The sequence below is a fragment of the Thunnus albacares genome, chromosome 18 (genome assembly GCF_914725855.1).
Source record: "Thunnus albacares chromosome 18, fThuAlb1.1, whole genome shotgun sequence".
Classification (NCBI taxonomy): Eukaryota; Metazoa; Chordata; class Actinopteri; order Scombriformes; family Scombridae; genus Thunnus; species Thunnus albacares.
In genome coordinates, this window is record NC_058123.1 from 28,767,269 (window position 1) to 28,782,600 (window position 15,332).

Sequence of the window (15,332 nt, forward strand, 5' to 3'; positions counted from 1 at the left end):
TTGAAGCAGTGATATTGGTCAGTAAATGACACTTGGATTTCATTCTTCTCATACAGGCAGAAGACTGGAAGATGCTTCCACACCAATGAACTACATACTCAAACTCTGCTAGCTCCCTCCATCCCAGCTTATTTAAAAAATGCAGTAGAGGCCATCAGGGGGTGACTCCACTGGTTGCAAAAATAGGTCAGATTGTATGGAAATTTATGAGAAAATGACCCTACTTCTCACTTGATTTATTACCTCAGTAAACACCCTCCTAATGAGTTTATAATCTCAGTTGCTAGTTTCAAGTCTCAATACATCATAATGTTCATTTAGTAAATTATGGTCTTATTTAGAGTAAAATAGACGATAAAGTTGTGTATGCTTTAGGGTGTGGCTATGTTGTGATTGACAAGTCACTACCACAGCGACAACGTTGGTTAGGTTAATTAACGCAGGGTTGCCAACGCTCACACTCTCACGCTGCCCAAACAATTCTCACGCCAAAACATTGCCGCAGCAACAGAGATGAACAGTCAGTCTTTTTGGTATAGAGTGTTCCGTTTGAACATTGTATCTTTGTATGAGACACGGAGACAGCTGTTACTGTTAACAAGGGATGACCAACAATCCACCGCCCACTCCTGCTACGCAGGTGTTTTAATCAAATAAACCTTCCGTGCTGAAGCCAGCAGGCAGACTGGAGCCGCTTTCATAAGACAGACGAATGAATCACATATGACATTAACTGACATGTGCAGCATCAAATAATGTCAGAAAAAGGATCACAAAATAAGTAGCTAGCAAAAACTCTTCAGCTAAAAGTGGAGCTTAAGTTTAAAGTTTAAATTGACATTAGTGTTTTTACCGCCCAGTTTATCTATCTGTTGCTGCTTTAGCCTACTTTACACTAATGTTAATGTAACGTTAGCTTGGTAGTTTGGATAGATCGGCTGATGATGCATCCCCACTGTGTGTTTTGTGCACAATTTCTGTAATTAACACAATATAAGTTAAAGTTCTGCTTTATGCTCATTTAAACTTTTAAAGGAAGGCTTTTTATATTTTCAGAGTGAGTGAAGGAATCAGGAGAGAGGAGAAAGAAGTGAGGAAGAATTGCAGGATGTAATACTGTTGAAAGGAGAAAGTAAAGAACTTTCAAAAAGATTGAAAGAAAAAGTTTAAGGAGGAAAGAGAAACACAGAGGCCACCCAGGCATCATCTGATAGAGAGACATGAACAGATTCAAAGCAGGAAAACTGGTAAGGAAATTACATCTATATCTAGATGAATTACTGTTCTGGTAAATAGTTTTAAAGGCACAATCTGTTATTCAAATGTAAAGAAATCCCACGAACAAAAGTCAAAGAACAAGACTGAAACCTGCTATAAAATGACATTTCATTCAGGCTGAATGAAATGATTGGACGGAAACCAATGGGTGACGTCCCAGTGGCTACGTGCATTTTTAAAAATTTTTTTTTTACAGTCTATGCACAGGACATTGACTGTAGGGGGCCTGGCTATGTGGTAGTGTGTGACGTGGCGGTAAGGGGACCAGAGAGGATTGAGACTGACCAGCGCTCAGTGTAGCATGAAGTGATGTAGAGCTGGTAGTCAGAGCTAACCAGCTATGAGCAGCTGCTGTCAGGAAACACAGAGAGTCTGCTGGAGCTTTGACAGTCACTAGAAGCACATTCATGACCCTTTGTAAAAGTTTTTGTGTGTTACCTCTGTTGTAGCTGAGCTAGCGGCTACATTATACTTGTTTCATTGACAGCTTTTGCACAGAGCTAACAAAACAGGAACAAGAAAACAGCCTAAAAGGAGGTCATTTTAACTCTATATTTCACTGACTCATTATCAGCTGAAATTCCATTTTCTCCATACATTAGAATGTCATATTTTGGCAACCAGGACACTGTGCATCCCTATTTATATGTGAACCTTTCAACGACATTTTTTTTTGTTACCAGTGTTGTTTGCCTGCTAGTTCTTGCTAGTTTGCTGGCTCTTTGGAATTGGAAAAAAGAAACAAGGCTAAACAACAATGTGTAGTGTTATATGAAAAATTCTAGTGTGTAATCACAAGCTGGAGTTGTGCAAGGACAAAGATATCATCTATATCTTCAGGTTTTAGGAAAATTAAACTAGATGCAAAGTAAAAGAATCCTGACAGCTGTCTTGCCAGTCCTGTTACAACATAATATTGCAAGTTTTACCAGACGAGAGAGCAGACAGTGCTAAATCACTGTGAGTTCACTGAGTGGACAAAAACAGAGAACAGATGCTTCAATGTGTTAAAATCCTCATGATTCAAACCACTGAGATAAACACATGCCGGATGAGCGAAATGTTTCTTCTTTCTTTTCACAACTGTAAATAATGACACACACACATATTTTACAAACTGCCACTGCACCTCTGAATACACTCCATTTATCTCTCTGTTATAGCCTGGCTGCTCTGTGCTCATTGTATAATCATGGAGATTCAAGCATGACTCTGTTTTTGTAACAAGAAGACAGGAGTGATTCACCGACCTCAAATAAAGGAATTTCTTCACTGTATAAATGTCTAGAACTTCTCACAGAATAAATGAGGTATACTTTTATTTATGTACAGTATGTATGTGTGTATTAAAAGTAAAATAACTATTACTATGGCAGCATTCCTTAGTCTCCCCACACTGAGATCCAACAGAGCACATTACATCACTACATTTGAAATTATGCAACATGTTTGGGAAGGAGAACTCTCTAATTGTAGGTTCTGCACCTAAAAGATGCCAGAGTGTTTTATGTCCTGTGACCACTAGTACACCCTGTGCAGTGAGGCATCATAACTTGCCATTCACATGTAAGACTGTTAAGTAAGAGAAAAAGGCAAAAACAAATGCAAAACTTGTGATTGATAATAACATTTCAAACACTATTGGGTAAATAGATGTGTTTTTAATAGTTTTTGGACACCAAAGGAGCTCTATGACACAGGAAGATATATCACACTTGTTAGTAGATCAATTCATCGTTGGTTTGGCTCTACACATGAGGTTTGTTGCTGAATTAGAATGTAAAAAACATAAAATATCACCAGACTTCTTAAACACAGAGGTGGCAGATCAGAAAACATTCATACGGGTCATTCTAAGAGACAAAGGCAAATGACCTATTCTGTTGTGTAGGTCAGAGGATTTGTTGGTTCATAGCCAGCTACGTTGGTGGGAGACCCTCTGAAACTTGTTGCTATGGCTACACTTGGCTACACCCCATGAACATCACATCTTATTATAGTTTATTACAAATGTACAATGTCACGTTTTCCAACTTTTTTGAATTTGAACAACTTTATTCAACTTAGATTTATCAAAGCAATTACTCCCATCAAGTTTTGTTGCCCCAATCCCAACCTTTTAATATCTGTATCTGCCAACACTGGCATCAATCCAATTCTTATATTTACTCAAATGACGACCCTAAATATGTATATGTCACACTGAATATGTCACATTTTCTTCTCATTAGAGAGAAGCAAATCACTCTGTTGGAGTTGCTGGAACTATAGAAACACTAAACACACTAAGGGAACCCCACTCTGATAGTTCAGTGGTGTTACAGAGTGGAGGTTCATCCCTCACAAATGATCTCTGACGAGTACAGACACCAGTTCATAGAGGGCAAAAGACACTAACATCGCTGGTTAAAAGATGTTTGTCATTTTAACTGGTGAAAACAATGGTCAGCATCTATACAGAAAGCGTTTCAGCTGTGTTTTTCAGCTGTCCGTCTCACATGCATCTGACAGAGCAGTACCCTTCTATATTTAATACAGCTGTCTACACAGCCATAGTGTATTTTTAGGCTTCAAGTCTATTTTCCTCCGTTTTATGAACATAACTAGTCATTGTTTATTGGGCTCCAAGCGCTTCTAAAACGCGGGTGACCTACATTCATCACTGTGCCTGAACAACTCCGGTGTAGACAAACAGAGAGCGCTCGCTGTTGCTGCTTTGCTAAACGTGCTGCTCATGCTACGCTTTCTGTGTAGACACGGTGTGAAAATGAGAGGCTGCTAGCTGAATGTTACTCCACACTGCTTTGCTAATGATTATTAGTTTTGGATCTTAGAAAGTCTATTTTTCCAACCTCAGTCACACACTGCTGCAACCAAATAATATCATCACACATGCGAATTTTTCTCTTGCTTATTCAGCAGAATGTAGAGCCCAGCTATCTTAAAGGAGAACAGCAACAGCCGGCTGAGGTGGACAAAGCACAGTAGAGCACACACACTAGTGTTGAAATTCTTGAGCAGTGCAGTGAGAAACATCTTTAGTAGCACAAAGGAGACATCCTGGAGGGGGTCAGGCATTGGAGGGGTCAGAGGTCATGGAGCAGGGCTAAAGGAAACTTGGTCTTCTGCACCCATGCTGGGAGTGCCTGGGACAGAACACACTAGGGTTTACCTGTCACTGCTCCACTCACCCTCACTCATGAACTATCAAGAGTCTTATTATCCAAGTCAGTTTGCTCCAGTGACTGTGTGCCACATCATCTTTTGCCATCCTGCTCAATGTGAGGTCCAGTCGCCTGCTCGGAGGCCAAATAATCCTGTAACTGCTGAACTGGAAAGAGCCAAAACTTTTTCAACTGGAGCACAGAGGACAGTGTCCACACAAGAGCTGCAGGATGGACAGCCTGTCTGAAGCCAAAGACATTGCTGTTTGTCTTGGCTTTGTCTCTTCTTTAGCTGGTCAAGTGAAAACAGTTACATGTTTTCTCTTTAGGGTCAAAAGTTACAGCTTGAGGGGTGATTTATCTCTTCAGCTCTGACCTGGGTGAAGACAAGAACGCAGCTACACACAGCAACTGTCAGCCAGAAAAGACCATCACATCCCATTCAGGACCGACTCATGCTGTAAAGCTGAAATCTGTTGCTTTTTCAAATACCATAATCCTTTGTTATCTATATGGGACAGTGTTGGCATACTAACAGTAAAGGTGTGAACATTAAATGTTAAGTCAATTTTAGTAAATCAGATCTTAAACAATAACTCATTTAACTGATTGATAAGAATTAATCTGAAACAATTTTGTAAACAGTGTAATTATTTTGGTAATTTATCAAGCAAAAACTTCAAGCATTTTAAAAAGGGAATCTGAACTTTGGGCACTGGGAAACTGTGATGGACATTTTTCACCATTTTCTATTATATTTTGAGAGGGACCTGGATGAAGACAAAATGGTGGATACGGATGCAGACAACTTGAACCTCCACCTCCGCAGTTGACAGGAAATCAGCAGAAGTTGGTCTTCTTCATGTCGCTCATGCATGAACATCTGCGTTACACATGTGTGAAGTTCATTTGTGGCACAAAAGGTGAGAAGGCGGCAAGACTTTACAGTGGTAAGATACTGAGTCTATTAGGGATCTTTTAAAAGGTTTTCTAAGGTTTATTCAATGTTGTCTATCAAACTTCAGTGTTTCCCCTATGATAGTACAGGCCTGATGGGCAGCAGGACAGCAGGAGAGACGCTCTGCAGTGCATTTGGATTTTATAACTGAACTAATACGAGGACGCAAGCTTTTTATTTCTCTGATGTTTTCACATCACAAACAGTGAACAACAGCATTAAAACACGAGTCTTGCAGGTAAAACATATGACTGAAAAGCTGTTACATCAGTTTAGTGTGGGGTAGCCCCTCTGCAGGTGTGCTTGATTTGACAGTAACTGCAGTAACTGGGTGGACATAAGCCTCCTGAATTTGCACCCAAAATGCTGTCAAAACTTTCTCACCGCAGCCTCCTTAACTGGAAAAGAGGCAGAAAAAAGGCACATAGGGGCATGAGGGAGAGCGTTAAAGCACCCCAAATAATCACTGTGACAAAACACTCAATACAGAGAAAAAGACAGACATCCACCGAGTGAAACAGATGAAAGAGCAGGGGGACTTAATTGTAGCGGTCACTGGTCAGTCACAATTAAAAATAATAAGAATAGTTATAATTAAATAAAATCTCTTTCACATATTACTGGGACCACTACAGACAATTGCAGAGACACAGCCGTGGTCAGCTGCAAAAGGGAGAACTAACAACAAACAAACAAACAATTAAGTGTGCAACTGGATAACAGATTTGCTTCACTGTTGCAAAACCTTGGATCTCCATCTGATGACCTGGGTATGCTTTCATCTTCACAAAGCAGCGTAAGAATTAAGAGTAACTCAAGAGAGTAGAAGGCTACAAGGAAAGATAACAACTGGTCCTCAAACTCTGATTGTGGGTGAGTATGCTGTAACAGATGTAAGAAGCATGTGCAGTAAGAACACTAAAGACATGGTCTCTGACATGACTGAGAGAATCCTGCATGTTGTGGCTGCACATCCAACTGTGAATAACATCATACTGCACATAGAGGCCAAACGATGTTGTGAAACAACAGTCTGAAGTGCTGAAACGAGACTTTATTGCCCTGCTCCCATTTTCTCCCCCCTAAAGCCCCCTCAGCGTCCACCTCTACCAGTGGCCTCAGCCAGGGTTGACACAATCATCACAGCTTCCTCCTCTCAAGCTATATTTCTAAATATCTACAGGCCACCTAAACACTGTGCAACCTTTTTTGATGACTTTGTCGAACTGCTGTTTACAATCTGTATTGATTTTGACTGTGTGGTTATTGTTGGTGATTTTAACATCCATGTTGACAACCCCCAGGACAACAGCACTAAAGAACTGTGTTGTGGACTGACTCAGCATGTGACAGAGCCAACACGCAACAAGGGGGACACTCTGGACTTAATCATCTCCAAGGGTCTGAACATTTCTAAGGTTGTGGTGACTGATGTTGATCTCTCTGATCATTCCTGTGATCTCCTGCTGCCTTGATATTTTGACTACAGGCTTCTTCAAAATTGTTTCAAATTGCATGGCCTCAGATCTTCTACAGATTGTCAACATGTGTCTTCTCTCAGGTGTCTTCCCACAGGCCCTGAAACCTCCGTCATCAAGCCACTCTAAAAAAAGAACAATCTAGACACTTCACTAATGAGCAACAACAGGCCCATATCAAACCTGCAATTTTTATCATTGAAAAACAACAAAATATGTTACCATAATTATGTAGACGAGACAAATATTTATATAACCATATCACCAGGGGATTACGATCTAATACAAGCACTGAGTAAGTGCATTGAACAAATCAACAATTGGACGTGCCAGAATTTTATTCATTTCAACAAAGATAAAACTGACGTAACTGTTTTTGGAGCCAAGGAAGAACAATTAGAGGTCAACCCTCAGCTTTAATCAGTAAACAAAGCCTGAAATCTTGGTGTAGTCATGGACTCAGACCTGAGTCACATTAAGACAATTACAAAGTCAGCCTACTTTCACCTAAAGAATATATCAAAAATGAAAGGACTTATGTCTCAGCAGGATTTGGAAAAACTTGTCCATGCATTTATCTTCAGTAGACTTGACTTCTGTAACGGTGTCTTCACAGGTCTCCCAAAAAAAATGGATCAGACAGCTGCAGCTGATTGAGAACACTGCTGCTCGCGTCCTCACTAAGACCAAGAAAGTGGATCATATCACTCCAGTTCTCAGATCTTTACACTGGCTTCCTGTCTGTCAAAGAATTGATTTCAAAAAATTGTATTTAAATGTCTTTTAACATTAGCTTGTGTTGCTTTTATAGTCTGTCTTGATGCTGTTTATGTTCAATGTAAAGCACTTAAAAGTGCCTTGTTGAAATGTGCTATACAAATAAACTTGCCTTGACTTTCAGCACTGCACCTAGCAACACTGCATCAGTATGGTGGATACATTAGCTGTTTGAGGTAAATAAACACAGACTACAAACATTTGCTTTATGTTCAATCTGTATACACATTCATTTACAAATTTCCTGTGGTGGGACTACATGCTCCACACCAGTCTAGCTGACAATGCTGATAAAGTTGCTTCAAAACTGAGCTCTTGTACACAAAGTCGGGTCGATTTTTAATTAAAGTTGTCTCTGAGGGCTGTACAATCTGAACAGCATAGACACCCTCTTTGCTCAGACTGTGGATTTATATCTAACTCACCACAAAAAAAGGTTCATCAGTTACTTTCATACATGTCGTCCATGCTATAGTTTGTAGTTTCATTATCTTAGTGAATAACAAATTATCAACAGCGTCGTGACACAAAGTCAGAAAGGACAAGTCTGGATGCTCAATCATCTTTCATGTAGCCCGAGCATTTATTTACCACACTAACAACATGTGGAAAGTTATGATTTCATCTTTGAACATTTAAAGAACTGAAGTTGAAGTGGACCAGGAGGGAAAACAGCTGGGGGAGCCTTCATTATTAATGATTACACACCAAATTTACAAGATGTGTTCAGACTGTGTTTTTGCCAACATGTAAAGGCTCAATTGATGAGATGGAAAACAGTGGTGGAAATATTGGGTAGCACCTCAGACAGTGTTTGGCAGGATTTCAAAGCTCAGCATTTTAGTTGAGCTTGTAATCACGAAAGAAACAATTCTCTGTACTGAATCACTGCGATGTTCAATACACCTCATAATTTCAAAGTGCTGGACGGAATAAACAACGGACTAACTCTGCGACCCCTAGCTGTTGAGAAATGTTGCCAATAGGGCAAAAAAAACACACAAAACAACTATAACATTTTATCAATGATATCCAGCAGCTTCTATATGTGCTTTTCACATATAGAAGACAGCGAACCTCTCCTAACACTAGGCTGAAAATCCCTCTACTGTGTGTTGTATTTTTCCCAGTTACATACCATGCTACACCCAAATCCCATTTAAATATACGGGCTGTCCATGATATCAGCTGTGCTGGCAGGGACGGCCTAAATATTACATCTGCATAACACAACACAAAATGCTTAACGGATATTTGCCGATGATGTCATCCTGATAGACGCATGTGAGCTGGGTGTAATGTGTTTCAGCTGTGTTGGATCTGCAGAGCAGTACAGCTTTGCTTCCTGCCTCCCTGCTTCTGACGCACAGGGAAGCCCGGTCACAAGGCGCCTTCAAACTCATTATACCCTTCAGACATGCTCGCTCTGCCAGCACAGTGCAGGGGGTCGGCTGTCACTCAGAACACAACACTGCTGCTTCACAATGGATGAAGCTCCAAAATACATTTACTGCCTTTTCATGTGATGTTACTGGACTGAATTGCTACAGCACAGCAATCAAACTTACATTGTCTTGCTTACTTTTTTGTTCATCTGTAACTCAAAAAATGCTAAATATACTGTATTCATGCCTGGAAGGAGATAGTTACGCACATGTTTGGTCGTGTGTGTGTCTGTGTATGTGTGTGCATGTGTGTGTGTCCGCAGATAATCTCGTATACAACTGGACCCATCAGCCTAATATTTTTTGTGCACATTTATCACTGTATGCTCAAGGACCTCAAGGTGGTTGCGGTGAATTTTATAAAAACCTATTTTATAAAGTGATTCCTTATGAGCCTACAGTAAAGTTTACACTTTTGTCCTCACCATTTTATGATGTATGTTACAACATAACAAAATTTCCATTTCCATTCCATGGATGTTATGTTATTATATAAATCTGTGTTTCCACGATGCTGTTTGGTGCAGACTACACTATACAAAAACTATGCAAACATCTGTATAAGAAAACTTACACACCTGGCGGAGAGCTGAATTCTACTGAGTGCACTCTTCTTGTTTTATTCTGTTTCCTGTGTTTTTATAAAGTCTGCCTATTTAATATGTTATTCCTGAACAACATGAATATTTTTTATTTTTTTTCTCAGACAGGAAGAGTGATAAATGAAACAACTATGCTGGCTTCACTTACTGTCTATTTGTTAACCAGCAGATATGGTATGATGTTTCTAAGTGCTGCTCACTTTTCAATCAGTGTGTTCAGTACTCTGATTGGATAATCTGGTGATGATTGACATGTTCATTCATATGTGGCTATCTCTACTCATAATAATCAGACCAACCAAACACCAGCTGTTTAGAACAGTAGCATGACAAGCTTTCATGAACGAGCTGGATGGCTAATCATTTTCACAGAGCGTTAACTCGTTTATCTCTATGAAATGAATGAATCAGTCAAATCAATCAGTTACTTACACATTGCACTTTTACTCAGCAACAAAAGCAATTCATTACATTACTTGTTAACTTACTTTTGTTACTTAGCTGTCAGCTCTGTCAAACAGCTTCAAAACCTCCACAGCCACATCAGATTCAGAATCTGTTTATTACCCAAGTATGCAGCATCTTGGTGTTTATTCCCACAAACACGACATAGAAGAATAAAAATAGAGCAAGAGTAAAGTAATAATAAATAATGAAATAAACAAAGTAGAACTAAGGTTAAATGAAAAAAAAAATTAAAATCTATTTATAGAATGAAATAGTAATAGTTTTGAAATGGGATATAAAACTTGAAATGAAATATTGACAGAACAAAGGAAATATGGACTGTGGTGTGGACAAAGAAATGAAGTGTATGAAATATATGAAAGTGACTGGAGCAAGGATTAATGAGGGATGTGAGATGTAAGGTCCAGTTTGATAACAGAACAGTTCAGCTATTTTGTAGAGCAGCAGCTTCTGGAAAGATGATGTTCCTGTGTCTGCTGGTGGAGGATTTTATGGATCTGGTCTCTTTCCTGAGGGAAGAAGTTTGACGAGTCTGTTTCCAGGGTGGAGGGGTCGGAGAAGTTCTTGCTTGCACACTACCTGGCCCTGGAGGAGTACAGCTGATCAGCAGCTGATGATCTACTCAGCTGAGCAAATGAGGCACTGCAGGCGCTGAATATCCTGTTTGGTTATGTCACTGTACCAAACAGTGATGGATGATGTGAGGATGGACTGGATGATGGCAGTGTAGAACTGGATCAAAACTGCCTGTGGCAGGTTGAGCTTCTTCAGCTGCCTCAGGAAGAACATCCTCTGTTGGACATTCTTCGTTATGCAGCTTATGTTGATGTCCCATTTAAGATCCTTGGAGATGGTGGTGCCGAGGATCTTAAATAACTCCACAGCTGCGGCTGCGGTGCTGTTGATGGTGAGTGGAGGGAGGGGTGGGGGGCTCTCCTGAAGTCTATGGTCAATTCTGATGGTCGTCCAAGAAGTGGGGGAGTTTCCTTTTGTAGTTGGTGATTTCTTGCAGGCCTTTCCAAACTAAGGATGAGTTGTTGGCTGAGAACCTGTCCTTCAGCTTCTCAGCGTGCCTCTCCTTGGCTGCTCTGATTCCTCTCTTCATCTTGTACTTGGCCTACATGTAGAGGTCCTTATCTCCACTGCTGTAGGCCTTGGCTCGACAGAGCTGTTTGAGTCTTGCAGTGAACCATGGATTGTTGTTGTTGTATCTGACCTGAGTCCAGGTGGGGATGAAGTTGTCCTCACAAAAACTGATAGGATGAGTGTCTGCGTACTCATCCAGATCAGTTTATGTCTCACTGAAAACGTTCTAGTCAGTGCAGTCCAGGCAGTACTGTAGATTTTCAGTGCCCCCCCTTGTCCATCTGTTCACAGTTCTCACTACAAGCTTGGCACATTTAACCTTCTGCCTGTAGGTCAGGATTAGGTGAATTAAACAGTGATCAGAGGGACCCAGTGCTGCACAGGAAGCAGAGCAATATGAGTTCTTAATAGTTGAGTAGCAGTGGTCCAGTGTACTCTGTTCTCTGGTGGGGCAGGTAACATGCAGTCTGACTTTAGGGAGCTCATGGTTGAGGTTTGCCTTGTTAAAGTCTCCTAAAACAGCAACCATGGAGTCTGGAAAGTTTTTTTTTCTATTGCAGTAATTTGTTCGGCGAATTGCATTTATGCTGCACACACGCATGTGTGTGGTGGGATATACTCTGTACTGAGTGAACTGAATTCCTGTGAGGAGTGAAACAGTTTACAGTTTATGAATACGATTCTAGGAGAGCAGTATTTTAACAGTACCATGACATCGTTACATAGTCCATCACTGATGTAAAAACATATTCCCCCTCCTTTGGTCTTTGCGGTTGCCTTTGAATCCATCCAGCTGCAGCACCCTGTCCGGGGTAGACTCACAAAGCCAGGTCTCAGGGAAACAGCAAAGAGTGAAAAGTCCTTTCTTGATTTGAAGAGAAGTCCTAGTTTGTCAGTTTTATTGTTGAGAGAACGCAGATTTGAGAGTAATATGCTCAGGAGAGGTGTGCGTAATCCCTGTTGTTGAAGGCACACAAGCGCTTTCCCCAGGTCCTTGTGTGTTTCACGGCCAGGACTGCAGCTCTGCTGGCGTCAAGGATGTTGAAATAGTCCGTGGAAAAATAAAAATTTGGTTTAAGGTGTGGAGAAATAGAAATATCAATGTTTATGAATTCATCTCTCAGAGAGGTGATCCTATTGGGAACACCATAAACACTAGAAATAAGCAAAAACAGAAAAAAAAACACAGGAACAAAATACCATAACTGCCATCTGTGGTGCCATCTTAACACCATCTTCTTTGTTTAACACGTAGAGAAGAAGAAAAGGAGACACTATGGTTTAACAAGTAGCCAGCCAACAGTTTGGAGGTATTTACTGACCATCAACAGCTACCTTAACGTTACCCGCAGCAACTGCATGATCCCGACCTCGCAGTGAAGCTGCTTCGTTGTCACAGCCTCCAACTCTGAACTAAACCTGAACTAATGAAGCCTCATCAACACATAGAGACCAAATTGATATCAACCCTTCATCAAATTACCTTTAACGCAGCAAACAAGTCAACTCCCAAAGTGTCTAAGTATTGGAGCATTACTGGGATTACTAACTGTGATGTCATTTCGTAGCCAAAAAAATCTGTAACACGTTACTGACCAACAGTGTTCCTGTGTTGTAGGTCTGAATGTAGAGTGGGTTGCAGCAGGAAAGACGCTTCACAGCCCACTGCTTTTTCCTGAATACCTGCTGCCTAACACTTGGAGCTCCACTGTACTGTAGGTCATTATCAGGCCCATCAGAGCAGACTGTGTGTCTGAGAAGACAGAGATTGGAGAGTGGTCACAGGCTGGGGCATGTCCTCCTTTATGAAGCAGAGGAAAGGAAAAAACACGGGATCGCATGACGTACAAAAGCCATTACAAAAGTTCCAAGAATTTCTCTTTGTTAAAGCACACATACAGGAAGAATCCTAACAAAGAAAAGAAGAATCATGGTTCTGGTTTCACGCTCTGCTGCATCTCGATGTGCTCTGAGGCATGTTTCAACTTTGCAGGAAGGCAGTTAAATGAGTATTATAATATTTCCTGTAGGGATTTGAATTGGCAATAATGTTGTTATTGCACTGTTAGTGCCTCTTAGTTTCTTTGCTGTTTTTGTCAAATATAATGTTGAGTTTTAAGATGTAATGAAATGTATGAATGAGACTCTCCAGCATTAAGACTACAGGCGGATCTTGGACTGCATTGGACTGGATAGTCTTTATTGTCCCTGGGGGACAATTTGGTTTGGTTTGCAAACAGTAGTCAATACAACCAATACACATCATAAAAATAGATAATAAAAAGACACACATACATATAATAAACATTATGTAGATGTCATCATAATAAAAACGCACTAAGGGCTCATCAGCCCTTTGTTAAAGTGTATGTGCAATAGTAAGCAGGCCTGCAGCTTGTTTAAGAAGCCCACAGCAGAGGGAACAAATGATCTCAGATATGTTTGATTTGGCCCTCCCAGGGAAAGTGTACCTCCTCCCTGATGGCAGGAGTCAAAACTCTGCATGAAGAGGGTGTTGAGGGTCTGCCAGGATGGCCTTTGCCCTCTGAGTGGTTCTAACTTGATAAACATGGCCATGATCATTCAAGTTAGTGCCAACGGTCTTTTGGCAAAGTTTAACAATCTTTCCTAGCCTATTTTTTGTTAACACTAACTTGTCCGGTCCCCTTTACTTCACAAAATTAAAAAAAAGGCCGGCCCATTTCCAATTAGAATACAGCTCATTTCAAGCTGCAACAGTCACATTAAACCATCTGAAAATAACCCTTGAAAAGCTTTTGGAACTCAAATAAAAACAAAAAATCAACATGAGCTTCTCTTCCAAGAGTAGAGTTTCAGCAAATGTCTGAGAGAATAACCATCATCCTCACCCATCTGACCTGTTAGAGACAAAGGGCAGTTTTTTTTAAACCATGGATAAAAGGCTATCATACATCACGCATTTGCGAACATCTCCTGCAATTAAAAACAAATACGATGAGTCACTGAATATTTGCTGAAAGTGTTTGTCAGGTGTTATGTAATCAGTAATTACTATGGCAACATAACAAACTGTATCAACACTCTTCCACCTCTGCTTTTGGCAAATTGTCTGACTGGACATGGTGTTTGCCTCATTTCAGAGATAAACATCAGCTTAGAGTCTATGTAAGAGTCTTCTTACAAACAGAAAATAAAGACTGAAAATGCCCAATTCTAGCTGGGAACTAATTCTTGTTGTGCCTATTTAAGTCCAGGATTACAGGAGTCTGAATGAGACTGGGAAAGACTCTCTTTTTGTCCATTTGCCCAAGTCAAACTGATATTAAAATGCATTGTTGCTAAAAAAAAGTTTTATATGCAGTTACAGCAGCCCCTACATTGGTGTTGGTAGTGTTGGCATGACATTTTGGTACTGACTGACAATGCTGAAATTTGATTGGTGAAATATCTGTGTGGGAGGGCACAATAGATTACGTTGTTATCCATGCTTAGCCTCATCTGTTATTTGAGTGTGTGACTCAGTGCAACACACTGCATCATGTTCCTGGGATGTTTTGATGGTCTGATCATTTGATAAAATAAAAAAAAAAAGAAAGACTGTGCAGTAGCTAGAGCCCCTCCTTTCTCAAATGCAGGACCAACAGTGTGCAGAACCTGTTGATGATGAAGGAGATGTAACATCTAGAGGGATTCAGTGTTAATGTTAATAAGCTAGGAAACTAGATAGCTTGCTATTTGGCCGGACATGTTTTAAGACATATAAAAATGCTCTTCTTCTAATAATTTGTGTCTGGCATGTTTTTTTTTTCCCAAAAACAAGTTCAGTTATCTAGTTAGGATTTCTTCCAGAACATTTCAGAATCTACGAATATGTAAATATTGTTTCAGAAGTTTTCCTGCTGGACACAAGATGTGTGTTATTCTTTCATTTTCAGTGTTTGTGTACAGGAGGCTTCAAGTTTCCACATCATACTGGACCACGATAAGCTCCAAACTAGTTTTGATGTCACAAATCACACTCTTAGGTAAACATTTTAAACTGAGATTTTAGGAAATCACTGAGACACTTTCCTTCTTCAGCAGATGAATGTGAA

At 40.2% G+C, this 15,332-nt stretch overlaps 1 protein-coding gene across 2 annotated transcripts in view; it reads right to left on the minus strand.

Moving 5' to 3' along the window:
- LOC122968979 (ras-specific guanine nucleotide-releasing factor RalGPS1-like) overlaps window positions 1-15,332 on the minus strand; it is a 121,396-nt gene that overhangs the window by 41,269 nt on the left and 64,795 nt on the right. The window lies entirely within an intron of this gene.